This window comes from Pongo pygmaeus, chromosome 6, assembly GCF_028885625.2.
Source record: "Pongo pygmaeus isolate AG05252 chromosome 6, NHGRI_mPonPyg2-v2.0_pri, whole genome shotgun sequence".
Classification (NCBI taxonomy): Eukaryota; Metazoa; Chordata; class Mammalia; order Primates; family Hominidae; genus Pongo; species Pongo pygmaeus.
This window is the reverse complement of record NC_072379.2, coordinates 39,487,859-39,496,735: the sequence shown is the minus strand read 5'-3', so window position 1 is coordinate 39,496,735 and position 8,877 is coordinate 39,487,859. Positions and strand designations below refer to the sequence as shown.

Sequence of the window (8,877 nt, the reverse complement as noted above, 5' to 3'; positions counted from 1 at the left end):
GTATCACTTTGCAGCTCCAGTGAGCATGGTACAGGTGTGGAGTTGTAACTGGATGTGAGAGAGCAACAATGGTGCTGTTTCAATAAATAATTAACTGATTTTTAGCCATTGACGCAGGACCCCCAAGTAAAGCACAGCAACTGTCAGTGGCCTCTTGTGTCTATATGAATAGCCTCCACTCCAGGGGGTAGGTAATAATTAACTAATTTTTAGCCATTGACACAGAACCCCCAAGTCAAGTACAGCAACTGTCAGTGGCCTCTGTGTCTATATGAATGGCCTCCACTCCAGGGGGTAGGTCTAGTCTGGGGCCTGTGTCCAGCTTCTGAGACTGAAGACCTCATGCCAGAGATTGGGCTAACAAGGACATTCTTCCCCTTATGATTAGGTGGGTCTCCATTAGAATCCAGGGGACTGAGAAAATGTGCTTTGCTCTTGCCTTGCTTAAAACTTCTAGTCTGTCACAGCTAAAAATCCAAAGGATTTTGCTTCACTCCAGAAGTGATAACAGTGTTCAGCGCCAATGCTGGACAGGTAAGCTATCTGCCTGCACGAGGAATCCTCCTGCCCATCTGCCTCCTCTGTTGGCACATGAAGGGCATGGGCTTATCCTAGACACAAACCCCTGGCAGGTGTGATGGTCAGACCTGGTTTTGGTATCTCTCCTCTGAAGGTGTCCTTGTTCATCTCTTCCCTCTTAAGTGCGATGACCTAAAAGGTATAAAATAATTTTTATTGACTTTTTGGGATCACACTTAAAGCATAAATGCAAATATGCATGGAAACTTAGCTGTAATTATGCCTACATAGCTAAGGTATTTATAATAGAAATAAGTAGGAATACTTAAATGCCCATGAAAAAGGACAGTTTAAAACTGTGAGATAATAAAAATGGATTCATAAAACCATTTAAAGTTATCTTCTAAAGGAATACTTGATAACCTGGGAAACTTTAGCATCCCCTGATGGTGTACAAACCGCATCAACCTCTTCCACGTCCCAGGCATTTAACTATGATGCTAGTGTTTTTCTACTGCTTTTTTCGATGTTCATTACAGCTCCCTCTTGGCAGACTCCAAAATCTCACTCAAGTTTTGGAGCCTTCCTAAATGTTCCTAGAAGATTTAGGCCACACTGTCTCTGTGCACCCAAATCTCCTTTACAGGAAGCATCCTCCCAGCACTGACAACCTTGAGCCATGTTTATGTTCATGCATCTGTATTCCTCACACACTGTGGACTTCTCAAGGATGGAGGCAATCAACTGGAAGCATCTTTGCACCCTATAGGTGATCAGTGTTGGAGACAGAGAGGAAAAGAGACAGAAGACAGAGGATAGAGATGGAAGGCAGCAGCAAGGGAGTGTCCCTAAGGATCAGAAGAAATAAAATGGAACGGTTTTCACAGCCTTTAAGTATTTGAGTGAAACTGAGCTGTAACAAACACATATTATAAAAATATATGACATAATTGCCTCCTTCCTGAACCATATCCTACACACAATGAAATTCATGCCCCCACTAAGACAGAGGATAGGTTAGCTATGAAATCTGGAAACGGAGGCAGCTCCAACATCCCAGCCAGACAGCAGGTCATCTTCCCCACCCTACAGGAAAGCCTTCCCAGGGTAGGCCTTCCCTGAAGCCGGCTTCCCATTCTACACAGAGATGGCCAGTCAGAAATAATACAGTATATTAATTTGCTAGGGCTTCCATAACAAAGGACCACAATTTATTGTCTCACAGTTCTGGAAGCTACAAGTCTGAAATCGAGGCAGGGCCACAGTCCCTCTTAAGATGCTAGCAAAGGATTCATTCCTGGCCTCTCTCCTTGGTCTGCATATGGTTGTATTCTGCCTGTCTCTTCACATCTTCTTCCTCCTTTTAGAAGGATGCAGTCTTATTGGAATAGGGCACATCCAAATAACCTCATCTTAACTTGATCAACTGCAAAGATCCTGTTTACAAATAAAGTCCCATTCCCAGGTACTGTGGGTTAGGTCCTTTTGCAGGGGACACAATTCAACCCATAACATACAGTGAATGCCTGGAAGAAATAACTTTTAAAAAGTCATATGGGCCAAAGAATTGAAAGTAGGCATCATAAAATTAAACATCTAAAAAGGAAACGAAAAGTTTAACCTAAACTGTGCAATTGTCAGAATCACAAGCCCCTGATACATTCTGCAATGTATCCGAAAATCCAGAAACCAATACTTTTGACTCTGTCTCTGAAAGTCCCTTCCTCTTCAACACCTTTCACTCATCCTGCTGGCAGGTGATATGTTCCACTGGTTTGTGCTGCAGAAAGTCTAAGAAGGAAGCTGCATGATGTGTTGGTATGGGAGCATCTCTGTACCAGGCTTAGTCACACCATTTTAATCCATTCTCAACTTTGCAAAATAAGAGCCATTCTATTCATTTTACCTGGGGTCTGCCAGAGGAAGCAACTTTTCCAGAGCAGCATCCCAGGGAGCCCAGGTAAGAAGCCAAGCTCTGTGTGCCAACTGTGCAAACTTCCAGGTCCTGTAGGGAAGGATCATGGACAGTCAGGTCTAGTCAGCTGGAACTTTGTGAGGACACAGCCTCAGCCTTTGTCTCAATCTGACTCTCTTGTTGTATCAGTTGGGGTTCTCCAGAGAAGCAGAACCAAGGGAATGCATATATACAGAAAAGTTTCATGAGGGACTAGCTCATGCAGTTATGGAGTGATATGGTTTGGCTGTGTCCTCACCCAAATCTCATCTTGAATTCCCATGTGCTGTACGAGGGACCTGGTGGGAGGTAATTGAATCGGGAGGTAGGTCTTTCCCATGCTGTTCTTGTGATAGTGAGTAAGTCTAACAAGATCTGATGGTTTTAAAAAGGGGAGTTTCCCTGTACAAGCTCTCTTGTCTTGTCTGCTGCCATGTGAGATGTGCCTTTCACCTTCCACCATGTTTGTGAGGCATCCCCAGCCATGCAGAACTTTAAGTTCATTAAACCTCTTTCTTTGTAAGTTGCCAGTCTCAGGTACGTCTTTATCAGCAGCATGAAAACAGATTAATACAGTAAATTGGTACCAGTAGAGTGGGGCACTACAGAAAAGATACTGGGAAATGTGGAAGCAACTTTGGAACTGGGTAACAGGCAGAGGTTGGAACCATGTGGAGGGCTCAGAAGAAAACAGGAAAATGTGGGAAAGTTTGGAACTCCCTAGAGACTTGTTGAATGGCTTTGACCAAAATGCTGATAATGATACAGAAAATGAAAACCAGGATGAGGTGGTCTAAGATGGAGATGAGGACTTGTTGGGAGCTGAAGTCAAGGTGACTCTTGTTATGTTTTAGCAAAGAGACTGGTGGCATTTTGCCCCCACCCTAGAGATTTATGAAACTTTGAACTTGAGATAGATGACTTAGGGTATCTGGTGGAAGAAATTTCTAAGCAGCAAAACACTCAAGTCATGTCTTGAGTGAATGTTAAAGGTATTCACTTTAAAAAGGGAAACAGAGCATAAACATTTGGAAAATTTGCAGCTTGACAATGCAATAAAAAAGAAAATCCCATTTTCTGAGGAGAAATTCAAGCTGGCTGCAGAAATTTGCATAAGTAACAAGGAGCTGAATGTTAATCACCAAGACAATGGGGAAAATGTCTCCAGGTCATGTCACCTTTGCAGCAGCCCCTCCCATCACAGGCCTGGAGGTTTAGGAGGAAAAAATTATTTCATAGGCTGGGCCCAGGGTTCCCTGGCTGTGTGCAGTCTAGGGATTTGGTGCCCTGCATCCCAGCCACTTCAGCTGTGACTAAAAGGCGCCAAGGTACAGATTGGGCTGTTCCTTCAGAGGGTGGAAGCCCCAGGTCTTGGCAGCTTCCATGTGGTGTTGAGCCTGTGGGTGCATAGAAGTCAAGAATTGAGGTTTGGGAACCTCCACCTAGATTTCAGAGGATGTATGGAAACATCTGGATGCCTAGGCAGAACTTTGCTGCAAGGGTGGGGCTCTCATGGAGAACTTCTGCTAGGACAGTGTAAAAGGGAAATGTGGGGTCACAGCCCCCACACAGAGTCCCTACTGGGGCACTGCCTAATGGAGCTGTGAGAAGAGGGCCACAATTCTCCAGACCCCAGAATGGTATATTCACTGAGAGCTTGCAACGTGCACCTAGAAAAGCCACAGACACTCAACACCAGCCCATGAAAGCAGCTGGAAGGGAGGCTGTACCCTGCAAAGCCACAGGGACAGAGCTGCCCAAGGCCGTGAGAGCCCATCTCTTGCATCAGCATGACCTGAATATGAGACATGGAGACAAAGGAGCTCATTTTGGAGCTTTAAGATTCAACTGCTCCACTGGATTTCAGACTTGCATTGGGCCTGTAGCCCCTTTGTTTTGGCCAATTTCTCCTATTTGGAATAGCTATATTTACCCAGTGTCTGTACCCGCATTGTATCTAGGAAGTAACTAACTTGCTTTTGATTTTACTGGCTCATAGGAGGAAGGGATTTGCCTCATCTCAGGTGAGACTTTGGATTACGGACTTTTGAGTTAATGCTGAAATGAGTTAAGACTTTGGGGGACTGTTGGGAAGGCATGATTGGTTTTGAAATGTGAGGACATGAGATTTGGGAGGGGCCAGGAGCAGAATGATATGGTTTGGTTGTATCCCTACCCAAATCTCATCTTCAATTCCCATGTGTTGTCGGAGGGACCCGGTGGGAAGTAATTGAATCATGGGGGCAGGTCTTTCCTGTGCTGTTCTTGTGATAGTGAATAAGTCTCGCAAGATCTGATGGTTTTAAAAAGGGGAGTTTCCCTGCACAAGCGCTCTTCTCTTGTCTGCTGCCATGTGAAACATGCCTTTCCCTTCCATCATGATTGTGAGGCCTCTCCAGCCATGTGGAACTGTAAGTCCATTAAATCTCTTTCTTTCATAAATTGCCCAGTCTCAGGTATGTCTTTATCAGCAGCACGAAAACTGACTAATATATGAAGGCTGAGAAGTCCCATATCTGCCGTCTGCAAGCTGGAGACCCAGAAAACCCAATGGAATCACTCAGTCTGAGTACCAAGGCCTGAGAACCAGGTGAGCTGATGATGCAAATCCCAGTTCAAGCACAGGAGCAGATGAGATGTCCCAGCTCAGCAATGAGGCAGAAAAAATGGAGGGAGAATTCCTCTTTCTTCCACCTTTTGTTCTCCTCAGGCCCTCAATGGATTAGATGATACCCAGCAATATTGAGGAGGGCAATTTACTCTCCTGAATCCACCAATCTCATTCAGAAACACCCTCACAGACACACTCAGAAACAAAGGGTAACCTGGACACACCATGGGAATGGAATTGACACATACAGTTTACCATTAGACTTGTCTGGGGCTCACTCCAAGCTGCAGAATGAGAGGACCCTAATGAATTCAGGGAGTGGGAAAGTCAGAGCTCACATGACCCTGATAAAGTGAAAAAAAAAAGGACTCTCTTCTCATTTCCGTGTTCTAATTAAACCTTTCTCTGCAGGGATTTGTTTTGGAGGAGAAAAGCCTATGTGTTTTGTCAGTTTAGACTTACAGACTAGTGACAGAGAAGAAACATGAGAAAGGACTCTGACTGGAAGGACAGCCCCATGGTCTTCCCTCTGCAGGACAGCCTGGTGTGGTGAAAGCAAAGGTTGAACCAAAGCACAGGTCCTGAGTCCTGCCATTCCCTGCTGGGGGCTGGCTGTCTCCAGCATCAGGCCTCTCTGCTCTGAGATTACAATTTATAGTTATTCCTGCAGTAAGGAAGACTAATCTTGGTAGGAAAGTCATTTAAACAGCACATAACAAAGCACGAGCATGTGAGAGACAGGGAAGACAAAGGATGTGAAGCATGACGATGGTGGCTGGAAGGGCAGGAAGCCCCAAGGCTCACCTAAGGGAAAGAAGGTAATGGGCAGGGCCAGTGCAGTAACTCAGTGGCTGCATTCTTGGGGGAGAAGCAAAAGGCAAGGAAGAAAATATCTGCATGTCTTGAAGATGGCCTAGAGATGCTTGGGCTTGTTGGTTGAAGACCACCCCGAAACGTGTTTCCCACGTGCTGTATAAGAAACACACAAAAAAGAGAATGGATGAGTGAGTGAGGAGTAAATGCTGGCAAGTTAGTGCATTGCTTGAATTTAGACCATTTTAATAAACGGAGTAGAATTGGCACGAATGGCTAGGGCCATGAGGTGTCTTACTGTCTGCAAAGGATATTTGCTATTTCTTGAGTGTATGTTGGGGGTGGAGGCCTGCAGAGCTCCTGCATCTCTTTCTGGGGTTTGAGGAATCCCTATTACACACACACACACACACCAGGAGCCCATCTCTCAGTGAGAAGCTGGACAAGCCCCTTGCAGCTTGGGATGTAAGCAGAAGGCTACATTTCCTTCTGCTGGGCATGTGCCACAGCCGCCCTGCAAGCCACTGTCTGAAGGGTGTCCCTCACTCTGCATAGACCGCAGAGCATGTCAACTCCAACTGTGGGGGAAACAGATGATGTAACTGAGCCTTCTATGCCTCAAAATCCTATTCCCCTGTTGATATTAGTTATAAACTCTGCCAGGACAAGGAATCCACTTGACTGGCTACCCCTGCATCCAGATAGAAAAAGTGAAAGATAGAATATGCATGTGTGAGTGCAGAAGGAGAAAGAAGGGGAGGAGGGTGAGGAGAGGAGGGGGCCAGGCCCTGCTACCTGCAGATGAGCCCAGTTCCTCTCAGCTTCCCCCTCTGCATGAGCCAGCAGAATGCCTCCACACCCCCACCCCAGTCCCAGATTTTCCATAGCAGCTGAAGGAAGATTCATCAGCATGTCAGCACCAGATGTTTTCTGTTTTTTCTGTGGAAAGTAACCCGACCCCTTTCCCACCTGACGATCCCAATCACAGCTGTCACAGTAACCAAGGGCACAGCGCCTTTTTTTGTTGTTTGTTTTTCTAAGAAAATACCAAGATGAAAATCAGGAAGAACAAGGGAAAGCCATCTCCTAGCTGTCGTGGATCTCTTAGAGCATAGGTGTGCCCTGTAACCTGGCAATGCACTCCGAAAACAAAGCATGCGACCTTAAGGGTTATCACCTGCATTTTGCAGAAACCTAAGAGAAATCCACATCAGTTGCTTGAGAGAAAGTGTTTCCTCTTCATTACACAAGCTCTTCATAGAAAATAATATATAATATTTCTTTATTTGGGTTTTCTTGGACAAATCCTCTATAGGGCAGCAGTTTCCCATGGCAGCTAGGCCAAGAGATTCCTGATCACAGACTGCCATCTGCTGGATGAAGGGGATGGCCAGAGGCTTCTGTGCTTCGTTTTGTTTTGTTCTGAATTCTAAGGAACAAATTGCAGAGCAGGTGGGGTCTGATTAATGCAGAAGGGAGTGGTCTTGGTCTTGGCACTGATTGACAAGGAAATTGGCTTTTCTGATGCAACCATAATGGATCAGCCATGGTTACGGCTTTCCCCTGTGTTAGCCCTCAGTAGGGTTATGTCTACCTGATTTGGCAGAAAGTTAAGGCTCAGCGAGGCTAAACAACAAATACAGAGTTGCCCAGGTAATAAGCAGTAGAACTGGGACTGGGACCTTGGATCCCAAAGATGCTTGATCTATTAGATCCCAAAGACGCTTGATCATCCCAGAATGAGTCAGAGGCAGTTAGCGGATGAGATTCTTAGGCAAGGAAGGAAATGAGATGCTAGAAGGGTTGCGGGGAAGAAAAAGAGAGAAGGAAAGGGAGGGAGGTTGGTGGTGGGACCTAAGCTCCGAACACTCTCTGTCCTCACCAGGATGGCTCAGGATTAACCCAGAGCTCTCACATAGATGGACAGACTCACAATGGCCAGGAAGGAAAAAAAGGATGAAGACCACAAGTAGGTATAACCATGCACTTGCAGAGAAGAGGGGGCATACTGGGCTGTGAGATTGTATAACCAGTGCATCAAGGGACACGGGATCAGTGGCACTATTTCCTGAGTCTGCAATATAAAGGTTAGCTGGCTGCCCAGGGAGAAACACAGCAAGTCAAAGAGAGGTCAGAGGTATCTCCCTGAGGTCTTTATACAGAGATCATGATGTAACGTAGTCAAGGACAGCCTCACCGATGTCCTCATGGCGAGTAAAGTCATGCATTTTACAGGGCTCTGTCTTAGAATGCCCCTGTAATGTACATTACATTTTAGGAGCATTCAGGAAAAGTACTGCAAGAAAAGAAAGCCATGTGGTCCCCAGAGCACTCTGATGATGTGGCTTAAGGCTGGGACCAAATGAACAGTATTGAACACTAGCAAATGCCTAGGTGCTTGTCTCCGTGAGTTTTCTTTGTGATGCATTTTGACAAGCATGGGACAGCTCTGAGTTTGACATTTTATCTTCTGAGAAGAAGCTGGAGAGGAGCCAGTCCAGGCATCCCGTTCTGCAGTGGCTTTTAGGGGAGCTGAGGATGGCACTCTTCCTGTGTCCAGGCCCCCCAACCAACCTCCTCTACGGATGGGCAGAAGAATCTCAGTGAACTGCATTAAAATTGGCCTTTACCCCATGAAAGATTGGCAGTGGTGCAGGAAAAAGAACAAGGGCCAAGCCTCAGTCTCCCCATCATAAAATTAGAAGGGTTACCTAGATTCATGATTTCAAACTTCCCTCAATCCAGCTCCCTGCTCAGCCCTGTCCCAGCCCGGCCCCAGAGCCCTTCCCTGAGTGCTGCAGCTGCAGCGGGACCGAGAATTCCCATCCTGAATGCTACAGCTGCTTCCCAAGTGTGGTATGCAGCTGAACATATGAATTTTCTCACCAACTTGCTCACATGTCCAACCTGACAGTGCACCTGTGCCTCAGCTCCTCCTGTCTGCAGTCCGCCTAGGGCCCTCCCCGCTACACTAAAGAGA

The 8,877-nt window shown here is 46.1% G+C and overlaps 1 long non-coding RNA gene across 1 annotated transcript in view; it reads right to left on the bottom strand.

The window, feature by feature from the left end:
• Nucleotides 1-2,507: 2,507 nt before the first annotated feature.
• The window catches only part of LOC134739818 (uncharacterized), a 28,570-nt gene continuing 22,200 nt past the window's right edge, over nucleotides 2,508-8,877 (bottom strand). The window contains exon 3 of the long non-coding RNA XR_010126851.1: nucleotides 2,508-2,524. This is a non-coding gene — a long non-coding RNA (uncharacterized LOC134739818). The remainder of the gene's footprint in view (nucleotides 2,525-8,877) is intronic.